This window comes from Caloenas nicobarica, chromosome 4, assembly GCF_036013445.1.
Source record: "Caloenas nicobarica isolate bCalNic1 chromosome 4, bCalNic1.hap1, whole genome shotgun sequence".
NCBI classification, from domain to species: domain Eukaryota; kingdom Metazoa; phylum Chordata; class Aves; order Columbiformes; family Columbidae; genus Caloenas; species Caloenas nicobarica.
Window position 1 is genome coordinate 26,292,122 of NC_088248.1, and position 7,090 is coordinate 26,299,211.

The following is a 7,090-nucleotide window of genomic DNA, read 5'->3' on the forward strand; positions in this document are numbered from 1 at the left end:
ACAAACAGCACCATGGAGAAGCGGTATTTCTGCCTGCGGTAATCCTTCCAAACAGGCAGAGGGATCCTTCTGGGAGTCCTCAGCCCCATAACCAGCCGGGACACTTCCCTCTCACCAGACCCTCGCCATGGCTGAAGCACGCCAGCAATAGCTGTCCCATCTTGTTTCCAGCACAGTTCTCAAACAACCCTGTGGTCCCCTGTCCCTTCCCATTTCCATTGGCCCTTCAGCAGCAACTCACTGATGTTTACAGGAGCACCTGGGACTCCCGGGTTATGTCACCACCATGCTCCAAAATTGTAAAGCCCCTTTTGCCATACTCCAGCTTTGGTTATGGTTCACCTCAAGAAGGAGCAAACACTTCTGCTCCCCCAGGAGACACAGGTGGCCATAGCAGGACTCAGCATCCCTTCCCCACTTGTTTTCTGATGGCTCAGAGATGCTGTAAGCACCTCAGCTATTTCTTCATCCCCTGACTGCGCTTGAACTTTCCTTGTAATTCTCTCCAAGGAAACATGGAAACTATTTAGAAATATTAATTTGTAGATTCACTGAAGAGTCACAGAGTTTTTTTTCTAACTGGCCAGAAAACCAAACAGTGAATGTAATATAGAGTGGTTAGTTAGCTGGTTAATATATAGCCCCAAATCGCCTTTGAGTTTCTATCTCAACATTATTTTTCTCAACTGTGGCTTGCTGTTTTTCCTCCTTACTTGACCTGAAAGTAGCAGCAAGGTTTGTTTAGCGCCTGTAAAGCTTTCACCTAGCTTAACTCCCTTAAAATGTTTAACAGCCTGATACAAGATGATATGGGCTATAAGGGACTGAAAAGAGAGAGAAAGGAAAAGGGGAATTCCTCTAGGACTGAAATCTGCTTCTGCCTCCGGTATGTCCTTGGGCCTTTCAGTCCCTGTGTGCCACTACCAGCACCCCACACTGGGGCAGAACTTCACCCTGGCCCTTGGTCATCCTTCAGCTTAGGTGTGAGACCATGCAGAAACTGAGACTTTACGGCCAATGCCACAGCTGGTGATGAGGACCGAGCCTCCTCAGGGGGCCCTGAGGGACAGTGCAGAGAGTCGTTCCCTGGCGTAGAAGGGATCCCAGAGCCTCCAGCCTGCCCAGTGTGGGCTGCAGTGGAGTTGGGCAGTGCTTGGCTACCTCTCCTTTGGGAGATGTGGGCTCTGCAGTGAGCGGCCCAACCCAGGGTATCTCTGGTGGCCACACAACCCTGACATTCTCGGGTTTCTGAGGACATCACTCAAAAGTCCCCACCAGGACCCTGGTTAGCTTCTTTCTGAGTTACATATGCACACGCCTTTGCATGAGCTCACTGCCCAGCATATTCCCCTGTGGCAGATTATCTGCATCTGGGGATGCTCTTTTCCTTCTTGGTGTAGCCTATGGGGCTGTGAAGTCCTCTGCTGCTCCAATGAGTGACACTCTCTAAAGTTTGCAGAGGTTTGCTAACTCTGATGGAGAGGGGGTGGGGAGAGCAGTGAAAGGAAAGACAGGCAGAGGGGGAGGGAAGGAAAAAAGAAAGATACAGAGATTTCAGCGCTTGCTCTGCTACAGGCACTTGATGTGGGGTGTGTGAAGGAGCCTGAAACTTAAAAAGATTTATTTTCTCTAGTCATAAATCTCATCCCGTTGTTCCTCTGACCAACCAAGCATGATAAAGTCCTTTTCCATAAAGTATTCAGTATTAAAGCCACAAAGCTCACCCAATCAGTAGCCATCTGCTTCTCCCATAACTGCTGCTTCAGAAGCAAGGAAAAGCGTCCAGAAGAGAAAGGGCACCACTGTTACAGCTCCGGGACAAATGAGAAGGCACTGAATAGCAGTCGAAACCTTTAGTTTGCCTTGTATATCTGTATCTATAGAGACAGAGAAAGAAAGGAAGCATTATATTGATACAACAATTGTAAAACAAAAAAAGGAAGAGGCATCTAAAGGGCAATATAGCAGGCATCAGAGGGCCCCACGTAAAAGGGATGCTAACAGATTTATAGAAACGTTTAATTGGTTTTCAATTGAAAGACAAAGAGGCCGAGAAAAAAAAATGGGAAGAGTAGCTAAGTGATCTGTGTTAATCTCGTGCATAGGCGGCTGATCTCATGCAACCAGAGCTTTTTTTTTTTTTTTTTTAACGATATCCCTGGTATCGACACCCCTGCATCCGCCCCCTGAAAGCATCCCAGCCCAGAAGAGCTGCACTGAACTTGACTTTCAGCCGGCAGGAAGGGAACACTCCCCCCCACACACACTCAGAGCTAAATATATTTGAACGACAAATCTCGAAAGTCACCCGGTGCAGGCAGCAGCAGCGGGGACACCGGTTCCAGCCGGTGGCCAGTACCTCGTAGCAAAGGATGAAGGGACAACGGCTGACTCTCAGAAGGTTGTGGTGGTGGTGGTTTTTGTTTGTTGTTGTTGTTGTTGCTGTTGTTTTGTTTGTTTGTTTGTTTTGGTTTTGTTTTTGTTTTCTTTTTTATGAGAACTCTCCTCCAGGGCAAAGAATTCACTGCGCCGCTCCCCTAGCTAATTAAATAAAAACCAGCCGTCCAGATTATGGTTACGAGGAGAGTAGAAGACGGATGATCCTGACTGAAGGCGCAGCGACAGAGAGCGGGTGAATTCACGGCGCGTGTGGAAGCCCCGGCCAGGGCAGCATCCTCCGGGCCCGGCGGAGCGGCCGTGGCCGGGCAGGGCAGGTGCCCCCCGCCCCTTCTTGCGCCCCTCACCCGCCTTCTCCTCCGCACGCACCGCCGGGCGATTAGAGAGTTAATGAGCGAGTTATTTGATGTCGTAAAGGCAGAATGTTTGGTCGAAAAACCTCATCGCATCACACTGATGACCTGTCCCTACACCCTGCGTGAAGACATCTCTCCCGAGACCGAGGGGACCAGCACACGGACCCATGCACACGATACTGGTCGGAGAAAGACATTTGCCTGGGCTCGGGATTAGCGGCCGGCCGCTATAATGCCTCTTTTGGGGATTACTCCCGAGATTAGGCGGCAGACGCGCCGGGGGGACGCGGTCCCCGTCCCCTGCCAGTTTGGGTGACCGTTCCCCGGGTCGGCCCCACGGAGGATTTAGGCGAAGGTGATGGGGGAGGCCTGAGGCGTTCGGAGGAGTTTCGGAGGAGCCCGGGGTGCCGGGGAGCCCTCCCTTGCTTTCCCCCGCAAGGGTGAACGCTCCCTTCCCTCCGATGGAGGGCAGGAGAGGAAAGACAAAACCCATATAAGATGCTGCCGGCGGCGAGATTTAGGTCCCAGGCACATTCCTGCAACAGCAAATTCGGCTGTCGGGGAAGTGTGGGGGCAAAACTTCGCCTTTCGTCCTCAGACACCCTCTCCATCCCACCCGACAGCAGCGCCCGGTCCAGCCTCGGACACGTCGGGGAAGGCAAAGGAGAGGCGCGGAGCCGCAGAGGCTAGCAGGCACCAGCTGGAGCCGACACTGAAAGTATAATGAAAAAAAGGTGGTATTTCTTTTTTTTTTAAGGTCCCCTGGTATGCGAGGGAAAGCAGCACAAATATGATCTATACACCAATTAAAAACACGGATGATGAGTGGGAGACACCAATATATCACCTTCCTCTGTGCAGGTTTTCTCTCTCTCCCAGAACAGGGAGGGAGATTGAGTGCTGCATTGAAGGCAAAAGTTATGCCATGGCTTTTCCCAAGCACTATCATGTCCAGGAGCACTGTATTATGTCAAAAATCTGGCATGGCAGCCAGTGGCACATCTGCTAGGTGTGGATGACATTCATTAGCCAAGGTTCTCTGCTAAATGGCCTGCCAGAGTCTCAGCAGTAATGCCCAATGCCAATCACTCAGCTGCTGCCAGCTCAAAGGCAATCCTGCTTCAAGGATGGCTTCTTTCCATGCTGGCAGGAGAAACAGAGGAAACAATGCATTTAGTTATTTGGGATGTGAGTGAGGTTGCATATGGGAGCAGGAAGCAGATGTAGCAGAAGAGGAGATGAAGTTGTGAAGTGTCATTTAATAACTGCAGCACACGGGAGATGTACTGGCAAGCTGAGGTTTAGAAAGGAACAGCATTAGCCCCTTTCCAAACCACAGGGCAGACAGTGGTGGATACTTTTTCAAAGGGGAGGTAATGAGACTAATATAACAAATCACCTGTTTGTGATACACAATGTGATAACGCAATGTCTTCAGCATGGGGAGAGACTGCATGTCAAGACAGTTTGGAAAGCAACTCGAGCCCATGAATGCATGTCACACCTCTAGGCATCCACAAGAGTGGACTTGAAATCAAATAGTGAAGCAGCCAGCATGGGCTTAAAAATACCAATGGAACTGAGATGTGCAGAGGTTTTTTTATCCCCTTGCTTTTAGGTTTTGAGGTTTTTTAGAAAATAAACACAATTGATGTGGAAGCAGATCTCTTGTGTGGGAGCTGTTACCCCCAAGAAAGGAGCAGCAGGGCAGCTCTGCTGTGCCCACCTCTCTGCTGCCTGGGCACACTGAGCCCATAACCGTCCTCCTGCAAAGACGCTCCACGCACAACTCGCTCCCTCTGCAGGGAAATGAGCTGAAATGACTTGCTCAACAGTCAACCTGACTCAGGTTGTGCTTCCTCCCTGCAAGTCTGCCCAGCACAGCCTGGACGACTTCCCCACTTGTGCCTCAGAGGGCTCACTGCTGCTTTTGACATCCTGGTTCACAGCCTAACAAGGGCAGCTGCATAACTGGGGCAGGCTGGGCACTCAGTGCACTCTCCTTTACACAGTGCCTAGGCAAGAGACAGATGAATGAAACACCTGCTTGGCCTCTGCTACTACCATCTTCCTCTGGGATGAGAAGCTCCAGTGTTGGTCTCTCTCCATTTACGTGTGCTGCTAAATGTCACACCTTTTTGCAGTCACCCAACAGCACCACATCCAGGGTAGCATGCTTCACCGTGGTGGTGACCATCTCCAAAACCACCTGCGTTCTGCCCAAGGCTTATCCAACAGCTCTTCCTATGCCCCGTGGTTGCACCTCCCCTAGTTTCCCCTGGCTGGCCATCTGTGGAGCAAGTTCATCATAGGCCCTTGTTGTGGTTAGTTTGTTGGCCTCGACCAACTAAGTGCCTGCAAATTATGACAGTTCCACAATTTCCAACTTTTCACGGTTTAACTCTTGCTACACCACACCAACATGCTCGGGAGGGAAGTTGTGGTGGTGGGAAACAATGCCTTGCTCTCCTTCCCCCACCAGCTGTGCTCTCTTTCAGCTGCTCCTGGTGCTCTACAGCACTGGCATCAGGCTTGCCCTCTGGGTTTGGTATTTCCATTGGCATCAGCTATGTGAATGCAGTCATCATTAAGGCCATCAGGACTGGCGGGGAGAGGGGAGAAGGATTTTAAAAACTGTAGTCAAAGCAAAACCCAAATTTTTAATACCAGATTGGACTCAGATCTTCATTGTGTTTGAAACCATAATTCATTTTATATTCAAGGTGGTTTTCTCATTACTCATTAAAATTGTATTCATTGTCATTATTTTCAGACAACTATGTGGGAGAGAACAGAGTTATTGTTGTTCCTACAATGAGGGCTCTCTGAAGAAAAGCACTTATGCACGTGTTTCCTTCACTCCCAAAGGACTTTAAGCATGTACTTAAATGTAAACTTAAGTACTTTTTGGAATAGGGAAGGTCTCTTAGAACTGGGCCGTGATTCAAAAACTGTGCTTCCGTGGAGCTGTCTCTTAACTCTTTGCTTCAAGCACTAGAAAAACTCCTGCCTCAGCCATACAAAACCTTTTGAGACATTTCTTGGCACATGCACATTCTGATTCACAATACTACCATTTTCCCCCGCCTTTTTTAATATGCATTTCTTTGGGTGCAATGTATTATGTTTTACTGTATGTACGACTACATACTGCTTGCACAATGTTTTGCATGATCTAATATTCTTTGTTCAAAACTGCAAAAAAATCTAAATAAAGACTATAGTGTGTTGCATCAGTATAGGCATCAGCTAACGTTTTCTACGGCATATGGTACTTCAGAAGCCATATGTACCACTGTTTAGTGATTCTGGCAAAGAGGCACAGAATGGTGAAATCCAACTGCCAGGATTTCTGAAAACAAATATGTAAATGCTCCAGTGCTTTTGTTATTCATAACATACCTCTAACACAGCACATACAATATGCTGTTCATTCTGTAACTAGTATACTACTAAACTATATTTGCTTCAGTTCTCATTTTTAAAGATTTTTTTTCTTCTATGGAAGATTGTTCCATCTTTTCTATCAAAATCTATTTAAATTGGAATTTAGAAAAGGCATTTTACATATTTTAAAGGATGCACTTTTAGGGGGAATGGTGTATCTACCCAACGGTCTAATACCAGAACAAAGACATTATTTCAGCAGTCTGAGAATGCCTATTATAGTCAGTGGAATGAAAGCAAAAAAAAAAAAAAAAAAAGCAAACTGCAGTTAACAAGATCAGTTGTGTAGAGTGAAGTCTCTTCAACCAGGAATAACATCCCAGGGAAAAATGGTTGGTCGGCTCCACTCACAGGCTAATGCAAAATGAGTGGGGCTGACAAATCCTTTGGGAATACACTCCAGAAAACAATAGTTGAGAAGGAAACAGATCTTTTCAGACACGTGGTCAAAGGTAGATGGCAGCTGCCAAACTCTGATCTGAGCTGGGATCCGTCCTGGCGAGCTGGCACTTGGTCACCAGCTGAGGAACAAAGGGGACATGCTCGCCACTACAGGTTTCTCCCCAAAAGGGACAGCGGCACTGACACCAGCATCTTTTATGCAGCACCCTGACAAGCCACAGCACAGGCATTAGGGCAGTGCACAGAGCTAGGCAGTCTCTCAGAGAATCACAGAATGTTAGGGATTGGAAGGGACCTCAAAAGATCGTCTAGTCCAATCCCCCTGCCAGAGCAGGAACACCTCTCACCCATTTAGGTAAGCACAGCTTGCCTAGGGTCTATCCTGACACTTGCGTAAAGCATTTTTGCATTGGTAAAGGCACTTCAGACCTCAACAATGCACGTGGGAGCATTCCTTCCAGAGCCGGCATGGGCAGGTAAACAGGAAT